Consider the following 18,417-nt stretch of genomic DNA (forward strand, 5'->3'; position numbering starts at 1 on the left):
TCAGGTGGGTGCTTTCCACTCGCCCATCTCCCCGATCCCTGCCCCGTCCTTCTGCGTCCGCTCGTCTGCTGTGCATCCCTCTGGCGTTACCGTATCCTCCGGCCCCGACCAGCTCTGTCTGTGTCTCCTGTGTCCGCCGAGGGTCTGGGTCCACCCAGCCTTCCCTCCAGCCGAGCGAGCATCTGCATGACCGTTCGGCTCTTCCTCAGGCACTGCCTGCCTCTGTGCCGGGCAGTTCTGCTGCCGTTGTGTCTGGTTCTCCCGGAGCACAGGCCTCTGTCGACCCATTCTGCTTGGCCTTCTGTGTGTGTTTTCGTGAGTCCTAAACCTGAGGAAGGGTACTGTGCCTGCCGGCGACTGGGCAAGCTGGACAGAGCTGTGGCGGGTGGAGGCTGGGGGTCGGAAGGCTCTCCGTGCCAGGCCGCCCTGTGGGGTGGCCAGAGCCACCGTGGGAGTGGGTGGGGGCAGCCCCGAGGCTCCCCATGCAAACGGCACTCTGGCAAGACGGTGGCGCTAAGCAGCTGTCCCAGGGCCTTCCCAGTGTGGGCACCCTGACAGGACAGTACGTGAGGAGAAGCAAACACAGGCCGATGCAGTCTCTGGGGTCTCATGTGGGGGGCACCCCGGAGGGACAACTCGGGCGGGGGCCACCAAGGTGCTCCAGGCTGCGCACAGAGTGCCCTGATGGGACTGCTACTGCCGAAGTGGGCACGGGCCACGGGGGTCTCTGGGCCGAGCGTGGAGGGGGCATCCTGGCAAGACAGCAGATGGCAGAGTGGGGGCAAGCCAGGGCGTCCCAGGCGCTCAGTGCAGGGGCGCCCTGGGGGGCTGGCTGGCAGGGCCTGGAGCCACCAAGCATCGGAAGCTGAGGCGGGGAGGGTCTGCAGTGTTCCTGGGTGCTCTGCACCTGTGTCGCCTCGCTGAGACGGCGGGAACCGCAGTGAGCACCGAGCGGGGGTGCCCCAGGGTGCGCAGTGCTGGGGATACCTCCCGGGGGCGGCTGGGGCTGCTGTGGGCTCAGGGACCTGGGCGGGATGCGGCAGGCTGGTCAGGGCGCCTGAACCCTGTTCCCCTCCACACTATCAAGGGGAGGGGAGGGGTGAACCATGAGGCTCACCAGCCCCAAACCCAGAGAGTCCAGCAGCTCTCCACGGTTTGGTACAGTTTTAAGGATATCTCTTTTATAAGCTAATTGTCTTTTCAACGGTGGCTCGTTTCTGTGCCCCAGGGCCGACGCGCGTGCCCGCAGTTCTTCGGCGCGCTCTCCCTGCTGTCGTTCACAGCCCCGGGGTGGGCCCTCCTCTCCCCCACGGTGTCCTCCTCTGCTCACTCTCTGCTCGGTCTCTAGGTCTGTTGTGCAGAAGCTCCTCGGTCAGCCCTCAGTTCTTCTTCAGGAGGAACTGCTCAGTCAACTGTGCTGGATTTGGGGGGTCCCAGGAGCTGGTGAATTCAGTGGCTTCCTACGCTGTCATCTTGATCTTGAACACAACCTGATTTGGAAACAGGATCTCTGGCAATGGAATTAAGTGAAGGGGCTTGAGATAAAATCACCCTGGATAAACCATGGCAGCCCCAACCCCAAGAGCATAGAAGCCACAGGAAGACTGCCAGGGGAAGGCCGTGTGACCGTGGAGGCAGACACTGGAATGAGGCAGCCACCAGCCAAGGACCGTAGGACTGCCACAAACACCATAAGCTGGGGATGGCCCCCAGAGCCCGTCCACACCTGCATTTTGGACTTCTGGCTCCGACACCACTGACGTTACGGTTACGGCAAAGCGTACCTTTAAATTACCTGAGCTCAGTACTGATCTCAAAAGCGCACGTGAGCTATCAACTCTGCCATCAAACACAGCAGACCCTGGGAGAGAAAGCTCAGCAGACTTGATGCCTCATCAGAAACATAAACCACAGCCAACCTCAGATAAAAATGTGGCCACTTTCCCTCGAAACGGAACAAAACCCGGTGGCGCCCTCAGACGAACGAGTCCAGGCTGACGTCCTCTGGCAGCTCCGGCAGCTCCGTCGGGCCCTGAGCTGTGCGTCCGCGGCGACGTGGAGCCGGACAGCGCCACTGCACTGTGAGCTCCAGCAGTTCCCGCGACAGTCCGCACTCACACGTCCGTCCTCAGCGCAGGCCTGTGTTTGCGCACACACTTTCCACGAGAAAGACCAAGCGTCATAGCTCAGCTTCTCCCGCCGGCCAGATGTCCACATTACTCCAGTTCTTCCTTCAGGTCACTCTTGCATGAGCAATTAGTCTTTCTTACAAAAAGATATTAAAAGGAAAAAGTCCAATTTATTTTTCAAAAAATATTAAAAACCTGTTCTTAGGACTAACACTTTATTCCCGAATATCTCCCACAACACATTTAGGGACTCTGAGGCAGACGTATTACGGGGAGGGGGTGTGGGGCGGGTGGTGGCCATGCCGCCCCACGGTTTGCCCAGAAAGGAGACGCACTGGCCCCCACAGACCACGTGGTTTAGTGAAGGAAAACATGGTCTTGCAGAGGGTCGGATGGAGTTCTCCCGCAGACAGGCGGGCGGGCAGCCCAGCGACTCTGCCGTCTGTGAAGGAGAAGCCAACCGGGAGCGCGGAATGCGGGGCGGGCCAGCGCGACGTGGCCCTCACGGACTGCCTGTCACACAGAGCTGACCACCGCCTCCGGCTGCTACGCCTCCCGCAGACTCCGCACCGGCTGATAGTCCCACGGCCACCAGCCCTACCAAGTCCTCTCCACCTCGCGGCACAGCACAGGACCTGAAACGGCGAAGGCAACCCCAGAGCGGAGCTGGAGCAGGGGTCGCAGGCCAGAAACAGCCTCAGGAGACGAGCTCAAGAGATCCCAGAGAGCTGCAGGGATGCCATCTGTTCAGCGTGCAGGCCACGACGGACTTCAGGAACGTGCACCAACACAGGAAGCACGAGAGCGGGCGCCTCGTGAGGAACCCGCTACGGGATCCACTCCGGAGCAGAGTGCTGGACACCAACAACGAGACAGGCAGAGGCCAACGGCCAGCAAGCAAATAACACGCATTTATTTGTAGGACTATGGGCACCACGCAGCGTGTCCCGTCCCGCGGCACTGTTCACAGAGAACCAGCGTGAGGCCAGCAGCAAACTGCAGGGTTTACTGTAGGGAGCTGACCGTCTGTCGCTGAACAGAAGGAATGAAGGGACGACACAGAGATGTTCCTCAAACACAAGATGACAGGCTCTCCCGTGTATGAGAGACTATCCATGGGCGCAAGAGCACAGACACGACGGCGTCTGAAACACGGGTCACTGCAGCCCCACGGAGCAGAAGTACAGAGGGCGCGGCTCGGCTCCACAACGCAAAGAGCCGGGAGGAGCTCACAGGGCAAAGTCAGACACAAACCCCACATGTGAGCAGCACACCTCTGAGAAGACGGGAAACATACATCGGAATTCACGGGACTCCAGGAAAACAACCGTCACAGGAAATCACAGCATCAAGTACATGTAATTTAAATACAAGTAGACAGATAAAAACCTAAGAAAAGTGAATAACTTAGACATACATTTTGGAAAGCTAGAGAATGAATTACTAAAGATAAAAGCAAATCCCAGTAACTCGAAAAAAGGCAGCGCTAAAAAATCCGAAGCTAGTCCTCCGCAGAAACTAGTCAGCAAGAGGAAGCACAAGATAGCTTATCAGAGAAATTAAAGCACAAACACTTACATTTCACAATGACAAGAAGAAAATTATCAGTGCAAACAGAAAATTTAAAGACTGTGAAGGACTATATTACAAAATGCTCTTGTAAACTAGAAGAAATAAAACCGATAAATTTGGTAAGACGCCACTAAAACTCAGACTCTCCCTTAGAGGCGGGGGTTGACTATAAAGTGCACCTAAGACGCGGGAGACACGTGGGAGCAGGAGCAGCAGCGAGAGGAAGCGACTCATCCCCACGGACCCTGAAACACAGCCTAAAACCTCGGGACAACGGCCTCTGCGCCGGCTCAAGGCGGCGACACAGGAGGACCCTGAGCCCAACACCCCCCTTGCACACACCAAGGCTCTGTAGCCAAGGAACAACTTCCTCCCTGAGCAGCTCCTCCACGTCGAGTGAACAAGAAACACCACCACGAGAGCAGGTGGGAGAGGCTGAGACACAATCTCGCCGTGCACCTTACTGGGGCCCCAGCACAGCGACACACGATTGGGAGCCAATCACAACCACAAGCTTGTCCCTGAAGAGCAAAGGGCTTGAACCTGCGTGGGGAACCCCAACACCGGCAACCTGCATGAGAGACAAACCCTCAAACGTCCAGCTGGGAAGGCCACGGACACAAGGCCACGGACACAAGGCCAAGGCAAGTGAAAATGGCTCTCGTAGAGCTCCGTGTGCAGACTCCCCCATCCTGCGGCCCAGCACAGACTTTCTGGGAACGAGGCTCCCTGGCTCTCTATAAGGCACTGGCCTTGGTTTGGGGGTGGGGTGAAGGGGCAGGCCTACAATCTGACACACGCCTTGGAGCGGACTGACACGGCCTCCCTACACACATACTGGAGGGAACCTCTCTGTGCTCTCCTGCCACATCTGGAAAGGAGCCCATCCACGCACCCAGCAGGCGGCTCCCTGTGGCTGCCAACCAGGGACACGGTCAGATCTCCTGGCTCTGGTGGCCAGGAGGGTCACACTCGCGTACTCTCACACTGCTGCCCACGGGTCTGGCCGCCCGTCAGCAGGAATCGGGGGCTGCCTGAGACCCGCCCCCGGAGCACGGCCTGGCTTGGGTGCACTCTCAAGGACTAGGAGCCCGTAAGCAGCAAGAGACAGCCTGGACGGTCATGAAGACCTGCGAGGTGACCAAGACTGAGGGCAGGGCTGACTGAGAAGTTGCATCGCCCAGACGCGGCCAAAGAGCTGATGGTTTCCTCTAATGCAGAAAAGCCCACATGGAGAGTCAAGTAAAATGAAGAAACAGAGTCGTATGCATGAAATAAAAAGATCAAACCCGAGAAAACAAACCTTAGTGAGACAAAAGTAAGTAACTTACCTGATAAAACATTCAATACCTGACAGAGTTCAAGGTAACGGTCCTACGGGTGCTCCCTGAGCTCCCAGGAAGAACGGCTGGGCAGAGACAGAAAATGTGCGGAGGCATCAGGAGGAGCCCCGCACCGCACACGGCAGCAGGAGGGCCCACCGCAGACTCAAGGCAAGAGCAGGCGAGGGGTCCAACAGACAGTGGGACCCACCCAGTCAGAGAAGCAAAAAGGAAAAAGAAGGAGAAAGAATTAAGTGATCTTAAGGGAATTATGAACACCAAGGGGACCTACATTCTCATTACAGGCTCCCCAGAAGAACAGAGAGAAGGGGGGGGCAGGGGACTCATTTGAGGAAAAAATGGCTGAGAACCTCTTACCCTGGGGACAGAAACAGACATCCAGACCCAGGAAGCTCAGAGTTCCAGTAAGATGAACCCAAAGGGATCCACACCAAGACACACTATAATCGAACCTTGAAAGTTAAGCAGCACGAGAAAAACCATCTGCGGCATACAAGCGAACCCTCTAAGACTCCCTGTAGGTTTTTCAGTAGGAACTGTGCCGGCCAGAGCAAGTGGCGTAATAGATTCACGGTGCTAAAAGGAAAAAATAGCTGAGACGCCTCTACCCAGCAAAGCTGTCCTGCGGAACTGAGCAGAGAGAAAGAGTTTTATAGATGAGCAAGATTTAAAGGATTTAATCACCACCAGACTAGCCTTACAAGAAGTGTTCAAAGGACTTTTTCAAGCTGACACGAGAGGGTACTGATTAGTAACAAGAAAAATACGAAAACATGAATTTCCAAAAAAAAAGAAAAAAGAAAACACGAATTTCACTGGTAAAGGTAAATATATACTAAAATCCAGAATACTCTAATATTGTAAAAGTGGTGGGTTAATTACTAATAAAGCTAATATAAGGATTTAAAAAACAGTAAAAATACAATTATTTCTTAACAGATACACAAGATTAAAAGATGTAAATTGTGGAATCAAAAACATAACAGGGGTGGTAAGATATAAAGCTTTAGAATGTCTTCCAACTTAAGTTATCAAATTAAAACAGATGGCTATAAATAGAGCTGTTTTATGTGAGCCTTGTGGTGGCCACGAAACAAAAACCTATTGTGGAAACCCAAAAGATTACGAGGGAGCAAGGGAAGCATACCAACATAGGAAATCATCAAATCACAAAGGAAAAGACCCAGAGGAGCAAGAAACAGAGAGAAAGACACATAACTACCAGAAACTAACAAAATGGCAGTAAGTACAGACCGATCAGCAATGACTTGAAATGAGGAAGGACGAACTTCTGCTGTCACCTGACACAGACGGGCCAAACGGATAAAAGAACAAGACCCACCTGCGTGTGGCCTAACAGACTCCCTTGAGACGGAAGGACACAAGACTGAATGAGGGACAAAGAAGATAGTGCAAGCAAATGGAAACCAAAAGGAAAGCTGGGGTAGTGCTATACACCTCCTAAAACAGACTTCAAGACAAAGGCTACAGTAACAGACACAGAAGGTCACTGCATAAAGATAAAGGGGTCATTCCAACAAGAAGATACAACATCTGTAGGTGCTTCTGCATCCAACATAGAAGTACCGAAATAAAGAAAATATTAACAGATCTAATAATCACAGAGGATGTAATACCCTCATTTCATCAATGGATAGATAACCCTCACAGAAAATCAATAAGTCCAACAACAGCCTTACAGGACACATGAAACCAGATAGGACTTAACAGGTACACACACAACATTCCCTCCAAAATTCCTACTTCAATGCACATGGCACATTCTCCAGCACAGATCACAGGTTAGGCCATAAAACAAAAATCTTCCTAAATTTAAGAAGATAGAAATGATATCAAATATGTTTTCTGACCACAATGATATGAAACTAGAAAGCAGTAAGAAGTAAACTGGAAAATTAACAGATGTATAGCGTTACAACAACCCATTACTGCATAACCAATGGGTCTAACAAGAAAACAAGAGAGAAGTAAGAAAACATCCTGAGACAAATGAAAATGGAAAACAACACAGCAACACATACAGAAGTTCTGCAGGGGAATTTCAGAATGGTAAACGACTAAGTGGGAAAACCAGAAAAATCTCAAACTAACTTCATATCTCAAGGAACTAAAGGAAAAGAATAAATCAAAGTTAGCAGAGGAAAAGTAGGTACCAAATTTCAGAGTAGTTATAAGTGAAATGCAAAATAAAAAGACATAGGAAAGATCAATGAGACGAAGAGATTTTTCAGAACATAAAATTGACAAACCTTTGGCTAGACTCACCAAGAAAAAGAGAAAATTCAAATAAAAATTAGAAATAAAAGAGGATATATCACAACTGATACAGAAAATACACAGAATCATAAAAGACTACTAGGAACAACTATGCGCCAACAAACGGACAACTCAAAAGATCCACATAAATTCCTCAAAACTTACAACCTCAAAGACAATCATTAATAAACACAATATATGAACAGACCTTTTACTACCTACCAAGAAGACTGATTCAGGAAACAAAAACCCCCCAGTAAACCAAAGTCAGGACCAGATGGCTTCACTGATGAATTCTGCCAAACATTTAAAGAACTAAAATGGACCCTTTTCAAAGTCATCAGCAAGAAAAGGAGAGGCAGGAAGGCTTCCAGACTCATTTTTCTAAGGCGTCAGCAGCGCCTCGACACCCAACTGGACAAGAACACCGGGAGGAAGAAGCTTACAAGCCGGTGTCCCTAATGAATACAGATGCAAAACCCTCAGTCAAGTATCAGCAAACGAGGGGCGCCCAGGTGGCTCAGTGGGTTAAGCGTCTGCCTTCAGCTCAGGTCATGATCCCAGGGTCCTGGGATCGAGCCCCGCATTGGGCTCTCTGCTCAGTGGGGAGCCTGCTTCCCCCTCTCTCTGCCTGCTTGTGATCTCTCTCTGTCAAATAAACAAGTAAATTCTTTAAAAAATATCTATCAGCAAACGAAATTAACATAATGTTAGAAGAACTATGCACCACGATCAAGTGGAATTTATTCCAAAGATGCAAAGATGGTTCAACATCTGCAAATCCATCAACGTGATACACTGCACTAACCAAAGGAAGAATAAAAATCTTATGATCAACACAACAGATACAGAAAAATCACCTGACCAAATTTAATAGCCATTATGGCAAAAATTCTCAAGGAAGTGGGTATAGGTATCAAAACCACAGTGAGATCCCACCTCACACCAGTCAGAACGGCTAAAATCAACAAGTCAGGAAATGACAGATGCTGGCGAGGATGCAGAGAAAGTGGAACCTCCTGCACTGCTGGTGGGAATGCAAGCTGGTGCAGCCGCTCTGGAAAACAGCGTGGAGGCTCCTCAGAAAGTTCAAAGTGGAGCTACCCTATGACCCAGCAATCGCACTACTGGGTGTTTACCCAAGGATATAAAAACACACATTCGAAGGAGCACATGCATCCTGATCCTTACTGCAGCCAAACTATGGAGAAAGCCCGTGCCCACCAACAGACCAATGGATAAGGAAGATGTTTTTTATATATATATATATATATATATATATAATTTTTTTAAAGATTTTATTTATTTGAGAGAGAGACAGAGAAAGCATGAGAGGAGAGAAGGTCAGAGGGAGAAGCAGGCTCCCTGCAGAGCTGGAAGCCCGATGCGGGACTCGATCCCAGGACTCTGAGATCATGACCCGAGCTGAAGGCAGTCGCCCACCCAACCGAGCCACCCAGGAGCCCAGATGTAATATATATATTATGTAATATATACAATGGAATATTACTTTGGCATCAAAAAGAATGGAATTTTACCATTGGCGATGATGGGTATGGATCTAGAGAGTGTTTTTTTTTAAGATTTTTTATTTATTTATTGGACAGACAAAGATCACAAGTAGGCAGAGAGGCAGAGAGAGCGGGAGAAGCGGGCTCCCCGCTGAGCAGAGAGCCCGACACCGGGCTGGATCCCAGGACCCTGGGACCATGACTGAGCCGAAGGCAGAGGCTTTAACCCACTGAGCCACCCAGGTGCCCCAAGAGTATTTTTTTAAAGATTTTATTTATTTATTTGAGAGAGAGAGAATGAGACCGAGAAAGAGCATGAGAGGAGAAAGGTCAGCGGGAGAAGCAGACTCCCCGCCAAGCAGGAAGTCCGATGTGGAAACTCCATCCTGGGACTCCAGGGTCATAACTTGAGCCAAAGGCACTCGCTTAACCAACTGAGCCACCCAGGTGCCCAGAACTGAGAGTATTATGTTAAGGGAGATAAGTCAGTCAGAGTAAGGTTTCACGGATACGTGGAATTTTTTAGAAAGATTTTATTTGGCAGAGAGAGACACAGTGAGAGAGGGAACACAAGCAGGGGGAGTGGGAGAGGGAAAGGCAGGCTTCCTGCTGAGCAGCTTCCTGCTGATCCTCAGCACCCTGGGATCATGACCTGAGCTGAAGGCAGACCCTTCACGACTGAGCCCCCGCCCCCGCCAGGTGCCCCTGATAGGCGGTATTTAAGAAACAAAACACATGAACATAGGGGAAAGGAAAGAAAACTAAAATAATATGAAACCAGTGAGAGAGACAAACCGTAAGAGACTCTTAACTCGAGGAAACAAACTGAGGGCAGCTGGAGGGGAGGTGGGGGGGGGGGTAAGTGGGTGACGGGCATTAAGGAGGACACGCACTGGGCATTAAGGAGGACACGCACTGGGCATTACACGCAACTGAGGAATCCCTGACCTCTTCCTCCGAAACCAATACTACACTATACGTTGAGTAACTTGAATTTAAATAAAAACTTCGGAGAAAATAAAATAACAGTGGGTGGAGGTGAATCCTCCTCATCTCACAGAGGTGGTACAGGACAGGCCCACAGCCACCCCCACACTCAGCGATGAAGAGCGAAAGCACCTCCTCGGAGACCAGGAACAACTCAAGGATGCCCACTTGTGCCACCCGACTCCGCACAGCTGGAAGTCCTGGGCTGAGCAGCTTGGCTTGAAAAACAGGAGGCATCCAAATTGGAAAGTGAGAAGTAAAATGGTCACTATTTACAGGTGACATGATACTATATACAGAAAACCCTAAACATTCCAGCAATCATTACAATAAATGAATTCAGTAAAATTACAGGACACAAAAATCAATACACAAAAACCTGTTGGTTTCTACATGCTTATAACAAGCTACCAAAAAAAGAAATTAAGAAAACAATCTCAACTATAATGCACCAAGAAGGATAAAATACCTAGGACTAAATTTAATCAAGGAGGTCTGCATATGTGAAACTGTGAGACCCTGATGAAAAACACCTGAATAAAACACAAATAGCTGGAAAGACTCCATTTTCATGGACTGGAAGAACAAACGTTAACATGTCCCCCTAACCCCACCGCCTAAAGCAATCTACAGACTCGGGCCACCCCATCAAAATTCCAAAGGCATATTTCACAGAAACAGAACAATCCTAACGTGCGTTCGGAGCCATGAAAGCTCGTGAACTGTCACAGCAATCTTGAGAAAAGGGAACAAAACTGGAGGCATCATGCTCCCTGATGTCAAATTCTATCACAAAGCTGCAGTCATCAAAACAGTATAGTTGGCATAAAAACAGACACAGAAACCAGTGGAACAGACCAGAGTGCACAAAAAAACCCTCATGTGTGTGGTCCACGGAGCCAAGAGTAGCGGGAAGGACAGGCTCTTGAGTGAATGGGGCTGGGAAAACTGGACGTCTTCATGCAGAAGAATGAGATCCGACCACTACCTCACACACCCATCAAATTAAGTAAAAATGGATCTAAGACTTCACTGTAAGATCTGAAACCATAAACTCCTGGAAGGAAACACAGGGGGGATACTAGCTCCCTGATACTCACTGGTCTTAGCGATGCTTCATTTTAGTCTGACACCAAAAGCAAAGGCAACAAAAGCAAAAAAAACCAAGCGGGACACATCAAACTAAAACACTTTTGCACAGCACATGACAAGGCAACGTAGTAAATGGGAGAAAATATCTGCAAATCATAAACCTGATATAGAATTAGTATCCAAAATATATAAAGAACTTTAGACTCAACAGCAAAATAAAAACATTCCAATTTTAAATGGGCATAAGTTGGGGAGACTGGGTGGCTCAGTGGGTTAAGCCTCTGCCTTCAGCTCCCATCATGGTCCCAGGGGCTGGGATCGAGGCCCGCGTCGGGCTCTCTGCTCCATGGGGAGCCTGCTTCCTCCTCCCTCTCTGCCTACTTGTGATCTCTGTCTGTCAAATAAACAAATAAAATCTTTAAAAAAAAAAATGGGCGGAAGACCTGAACAGACATTTTTCCAAAGGAGACATACAAATGGCCAACAGGTACATGAAAAGGTGATCATAATTATCAGAAATGTGTATCAATTTTTTAAATGTGTATCAAATTTTTTAAAAATACGACGAGATCCCACGTCACAGCAGTCAGAACGGCTAAAACCAACCAGTCAGGAAACGACAGGTACCGGCGAGGACGCGGCGCAAGGGGAGCCTCCCGCACGGCTGGTGGGGATGCGAGCTGCTGCGGCCGCTCTGCAAAACAGCACAGAGGGTCCTCGGAAAGTTGAAAACAGAGTCACCAGGCTCTGTTTTGATATCAAAATTTGGTAATTTCGATAGGGACGGCCCGAGTCTGTAGATTGCTTTAGGCGGCGTGGACACGCTCATACCACTTCTGGGTATTCGCGGGGAGAAGATGAAGACGCTGCTGTGAAATTACATCTGCCCCCTCCCCGCCGATCACTGCCGCCCAGTGCACGGTAACAAAGACATGGGGACCACCTAAGTGTCCATCGATGGATACACGGACAAAGACGACGGGGCCTGCGTTCGTACGACAGAGCATTACTCAGCCGTGAAAGCGCACGCCATCTTGGCACTCCCAGCAACACAGGGGCCCCTTCAGAGGGCCGAGCTGAGTGGATCAGTCAGGTGCAGAAGGACAGACACCAGACGGTCTCACTTCTGTGTGCATCTACACAGGACAAGTGACACTCAGAGACACAGAGACCAGAGAGATTGCTGGCCGCTGGTCACCAGAGCCGGTAGGCGGGGAAAGTGCCAAATGAGTACTGGGGGTCAAAGTTCACCAGCTTCCCCTTAAAAGGTGAGCCTGGAGGACAGGGGTCTGGCGTGGAGACTGGAACGGAGGATGCTGTAGCACACACTCGCGAGCGCTGACAGAGAAAACCCTACACGTTCTCCTCACCAGAAACAATGTGTAAGGACCGGAAGGGCCCCTGTTCCCTGGACTGCGCTGGTCATTCCACACCGCGAACAAACACTGAACCGCCGGGCTGCACGCCCGAGACTTGGCTAACGGTAACAGCAGGGCACCTTGACGGAAACAACGGGAAACACACGGGGTCAGCGAGACCTGGGTAAAGAACTCCCTGACCGACGCAGTACGAGATGCGGCAAGTCCACAGGCACTGGCGTGAACGACTTCCACAACCAACAGCGGCAAGAAAGGCTGACGCGCAGTCCCATGAACGCACCCTGACGTCAGGCGCATGCACGGAGACCACCGTACCGGAACACGCCACACGCGCCCGCCCTGCTCCCCCACCCCTGGGGGCACCCACTTGGCAGCACTCCGCAGTCTTGTGCATGGGAACAAGAGGAGAACTCTGTCCCCCCAGTGCTCCCTGCTCGCCTCCCCTCTACCAGCACACGCATTCCCTGAACCTCTCAGCCAGCCCTGGGAGCTCCAGCTGCAACACACACACCCACCTGCACCTTGGAGCTAACCGAGCTCTGTGGGCCATGAGGGAGTCAGTTAAAACCTACAAAGCGTCCGATTCCAACACCTTAAGTGTGCTGGAAAAAAGGACCAGAGGGACGCCTGGGTGGCTCCGTGGGTTAAAGCCTCTGCCTTTGGCTCAGGTCATGATCCCAGGGTCCTGGGATCCAGCCCGGTGTCGGGCTCTCTGCTTGGCAGGGAGCCTGCTTACTCCTCTCTCTCTGCCTGCCTCTCTGCCTGCTTGTGATCTCTGTCTGTCCAATAAATAAATAAAATCTTTAAAAAAAAGAAGAAGAGGAAAGGAACAGAGCTTCAGGCTTCTGGGAACAAGCCTGCTGTCTTCAGAGCCCGGGGCAGCGCACACTCAGGTTGCGCTGAGACTCAGAAGTCACAGGGGAAGGAAGAGCTCTGCGCAGCCCTCACAAGGCCACAGCTGCTGCGCAGCACTGGGGGCCGCACTGGGGCCGCCGGGCACAGAGCGGGCGGTCAGTAAGCGCGCGTCTCCCGGACCCGTGGAAGAACGGGGAAATGGGGGCACGGCGAGCCACCGGGAGCGAGCACCGCACTGAGCGAGCTGATGAGAGCAAAGGAGGGGGAAGAGGGAACTCGCAGTGGCCCCGCGGGGTCCCCAGCGCGACCTCCCCCCTTCCATTGCCCGGCAGCTCACGTCAGGGTTAAGAATCTGCTAAGTGGGTCTATTGGGGAAAGAAAAAAAAGGAACAGAACGGAAGCTTTGGGTATCGGCAAGAGCATCGCTGAAACAACAGGTCACAGAATGCAAGCCGGACACAGAGACGCAAGGGGACAGCACAGGCCAGTCGAAATCACTGTTTCAGGACCACGACGCCGACATTCAAGGTGTCAGACCACAGGGACAGGCTTCCGGGGGTGGAGAGAAGAAGGCCCAGGAATGAAGATCCAGCCGGAAGCGGCCAGGCTGCATGAGCACCCAGTCGGACTCTGAACTCACACTGAGTGATAAATGGCCTCGGCTCAGAACGCATCAGCGCGGCCCTCGGACATCGGACGAGACAAGCGGGACGCAGCTGGTTAACTCCGCGGAAGAGGATGCGACCTACGAGACAGGACTCTGGCTTTCCTGTTCCATGATACAGGACTGTACTCCTCTTGCTTTACGACTGGCGAAAATGCAATATGAAAACAGGGTCAGCCCGGCATTGACGATCCACAGGACATCATTCCTCAACAAGGCAGTAACAACAAATGCTGCCCGAGACACTCAACGCGGCGTCGGACGCTGCTGAGCCGCACTTCTACGGCACATAGACTTCCAGGCTTCTTTCCAGCCGCTGAAGAAACAATCCAAGGAGGGCTGAGCCAATGAAGATCCTCAGGGAAAAACACAGATGACAGGGGTGCTTCTCCGACTAAATAACGGCGCAGGGGAATGTCTCCTCACCCAGGCCCTGTGGCCAACAGGACCAGCTCCTACTTCAAGGCCCAGATGACCTCACGAGTCCTCCCCATCATCATTATCTGAGAACCGTTCTGCATTCTCATGAGGGAACCAAAAACACAGCCTCTTTCCTTTTTCCTTGGGGGTACCCACAACTTAAAGATGTTCTTTAAAGAATTCAATTAACTTAAGATACCCTGGGAACTGTTAGAGTTGATGGTACTTCCTGTGGCGCCCCAAATTTACAATGCTCCGCCCATTGAGAACCAAATGAGCAAAATCAGCCTTAAAATACTCAAACTTGGGGGGCACCTAAGGGGTGCAGTCAGAGCAGCGTCTGATTCTTGATTTCAGCTCAGGCTGTGATCTCAGGGTTGTGAGTTCAAGTCTCACATAGGACTCAGGGCTCAGCATGGTGTCGGCTTCTCCCTCTCCCTCTGCTCATGCGCTCTTGCTCAAGTATGTAAATAAATTAAAAAAAAAAAAAAACAACGTTAAACTTGGATTGGAAACAATGGTTAAGGAGAGGCCAATAAAAATAATGCAATGAAAAGGTTTACTAACCACAAAGGGAGAAAACCTTAGAAATGTCACCATTAGAACAGAGCTAAGCACCCCCCATCACACTGCAGCCTCCCAGGACGAGGAGGGCCTCCCGGCTCCGGAGTCCCCCGAGACTACAGTTCCTGACAACAGTGCAACCGATGGGAAAGGCTCTGACATCTCAAAGACGTGCAGTGTCCAGACACTCCTCTTCTACCTTCTCTTTGCAAAAATCATACAAGACTGTCACCAGGGAGAAAACTACACGCCAACCAGGTCCTGAGGGAGAGGCTGAGCCGGATCACTCCTTAGTACGTTCTCCCCACGGCTAAGCCTCCAGGTCTGTTTGGGTGCCCCCCTTCTCCTGGTCCGGTCCGCTAGCTACTCTCCCGTTGATTCTGCACCTGCCCACCGTCCGGCTGCACGGACGCTGCGATGGGCACACACTCAGCCTCCCTCACCAGTCTGCGTCTGCTAGAAAAAATACGGACCCCCCGGAGAGCACACTGTGCTCTGCAGTACGAGACGGGGTAAGCCCACGCGTCTCTCACGTGAAGAACCAACCATCAGAACGGGATGGACATTTGCTCTGTCATCACTAACCTCCGTAACATCATGAATGCTGCTTTGAAAAGCAGCTTAGTCAGGGTTCTAAGTGTGAACCGACTGGCTACCTGAACCACCATGCTGAACTGGGTGATTTCTTACCTATTTTCTCCACACTTTTAATACTAAAATGAGGCGAAAAGAGATAGGGGGATATTGAAAGGCCTTCTATTTTCATGCCCATTACAAAGAAAAAAGATTTAAAAAGTTGGTTAGATGGTGATTCACAGACCTGTACCCCTAGGGCTAATAATACATTATATATTTATTAAAAATTTTAAAAATTTTTTTTTAAAAGTTGGTTAGAATCTTGATTGCCTAAATGATTTTTACAGCAATTTTCCTAGTTTTAGAAAGGCTACCCTAAACCAAAGAATTGAGAGTGCTGTTTGAGTCAAATACATTCAGGGGAAGACAAGGTCATTTTATACAGCAATTTGAAACGGTGGTTACCTATGGTTTTATTTTATCAAATTTTAGGTTCAAAATTAAATTGCTTTTTCCTCCAGAGAAAGAAAAATATCAGACATTTGTTGGAGTTCTGGGTCATCAGTGGCTTCTCCCTACAGGTCTGGATACACATTTTATGGGAAGAGGAAAAAGGAGCAAAGAAAAAAGAAAAAAGACAAAGAAAAAAGGTGGAGTAGGGGAGAAGCAGCTACTAGATCGGACATCGTAAAGACGGAGTGCTAACTCTCCCTTCGCCTCGCCATCGGCGGGTGGTCCACGGCTGATGCGCGACAGCCGTGTCAGTAAGGGCACCAGGTAGTTTCCACCACATGCCGAGAAGCACCAGTGAGCGAAGCTTCTGACTTCAAGGGGCTCTGGAAGCAGTGTGATGGGGCGGGGGGGGAGTGAGCCAGGCGGACACAGAGTCTATTATGCAAAGAAAATGGGTCTGACTGTATTCTCTAACTGTGTGTATACAGAAGGCATTTAATTCTCAGATGTTTAAAATGTGTGGGATGAGGGAGGAAAGTGCATGAGGAAAAACCCCACAAACATGCAAATTCCTGAGGGAAGGAGGAGCGGTAGTGACATTTGATATGCACAGCCTGCTGACCCCCCCATAACGCTGACTGCAGGACCCCCACAATTCAGTCAGCATCAGGGTCCATCAGGCACCAGACATTTCTGGATGTATTTGATCAAGCTCAAATTTAAATAATTTGCCATGAAAACTGTAAGATAAAAAGTAACTTCGAAAATCCACAGCCGTGTAACATCATCTAATACTAGTAGCATTATAATTACCAATCTTATATAACATTTACAGCCATGAATATTGAATAAAATTCAGAATGGCAGAGAAATGTCACAGTATAAGCTCAGTAAATGTAACATGTTATCTTTACTATAATCTGAAATACAAATTAATTTCTGCTTTAAATACTACAAAAACCTATCTCTAAGCTAAAGCTACTAAACTTCTGTCAAAAAAAATCAGACGGCCTGAAGCAAAAATAAACTCTTGGGACTATATCACAATAAAAAGCTTCCGCACAGAGAAGGAAACAATCAGCAAGACTAAAAGGCAGCCCACACATGGAGAAAGGTATTTATAAACGACACATCAGATATAGAGCTAGTATCCAAAATCTATAAAGAACTTATCAAAACTCAACACCCAAAAATATAATTATCCAACTAAAAAGTGAGTGGAATGGGGCAGCTGGGTGGTGCAGTTATGCGTCTAACTCCTGGTTTTAGCTCAGGTCATGATCTCGGGGTTATGGGATTGAGCCCTTTGTTGGGATTCAAACTCAGTGCGGAGTCTGTGTGAGATTCTCTCCCTCTGCCCCCTCAACACATGCATTCATGTGCTCGCTCTCTAAAACAAGTAAGTTTTTTTTTTTTAATGGGCAGAATGAACAGACATTTCTGCAAAGAAGACATCCAGATGGCCAACAGACACATGAAAAACTGCTCCATATCACTCGGCATCAGGGAAATACAAATCAAAACCACAATGAGATATCACCTCACACCAGTCAGAATGGCTAAAATCAACATGTCAGGAAATGACAGGTGCTGGCGAGGATGCGGAGAAAGGGGAACCCTCCTACACTGTTGGTGGGAATGCAAGCTGGTGCAGCCACTCTGGAAAACAGCATGGAGGTTCCTCAAAAAGATGAAAATAGAGCTACCCTATGACCCAGCATCGCACTACTGGGTATTTACCCTAAAGATACAAATGTAGTGATCCAAAGGGGCACGTGCACCGGAATGTTTACAGCAGCAACGTCCACAACAGCCAAACTATGGAAAGAACCTAGATGTCCATCAGCAGATGAATGGATCAAGATGTGGTCCATATACACAAAAGAATATGACTCCGCCGTCAGAAAGGATGAACGCCCACCATTTGCACCGACATGGATGGAACTGGAGATTACGCTGAATGTAATTAGATAAAGACAAGGACCGTAAGATCTCACTTACATGTGGAATTTAAGAAACAACACAAATGAACAAAGTGGGGGAGGGGAGGAAGGGAGAGAGACAAGCCCGGCAACAGCCTCCTGACAACAGAGATGCACCGCTGGTTAGCAGAGGTGGGGAGGGACGGGGAAAGTGGGGAGGGGGCTGAAAAGTACACTTACCATGATGAAAAATAATACAGTGATAAAAAAATCAGATTGCCTATCAGTTAAAAATACAGTTGGTAATTATGCAAATGCCAAGTGAAAACATAGAATAAAATCAACTGCGTGACCCACAACACCTTGAAGGAGAGGTTCTGAGACCTCCCAGTTCTCCAGCCGTCCCAGCAGCACCAATGAGGCAGACTGCACTTCTCACGCCGCACTTCCGAGCTTGTGCAGCCTGGGTCATCGGGATGCTCCCCCGCACAGAGCAAACCCCGCCTTCCTCGGAGTCTAGTGCTCTAGCCACTGAGGTATGAGCAAGCGTGACCACGTCTCCTCGTCTCCTACCCTACTGACCGGGACGCAGAGGCTGAGAGCGATGCTCCACCTCAGGGTGAACAGAGGACACTATGCTCTTGGGACAGCACAGCCGCCACACAGAATGTCC

The 18,417-nt window shown here is 49.9% G+C and overlaps 1 protein-coding gene across 4 annotated transcripts in view; it reads right to left on the reverse strand.

Annotated features, from left to right (window-relative positions):
- The window catches only part of FBXO25 (F-box protein 25), a 48,216-nt gene that overhangs the window by 20,986 nt on the left and 8,813 nt on the right, over positions 1-18,417 (reverse strand). The gene's annotated exons all lie outside the window — the stretch shown is intronic.

Source organism: Mustela erminea, chromosome 21, assembly GCF_009829155.1.
Source record: "Mustela erminea isolate mMusErm1 chromosome 21, mMusErm1.Pri, whole genome shotgun sequence".
Taxonomy (NCBI): Eukaryota; Metazoa; Chordata; class Mammalia; order Carnivora; family Mustelidae; genus Mustela; species Mustela erminea.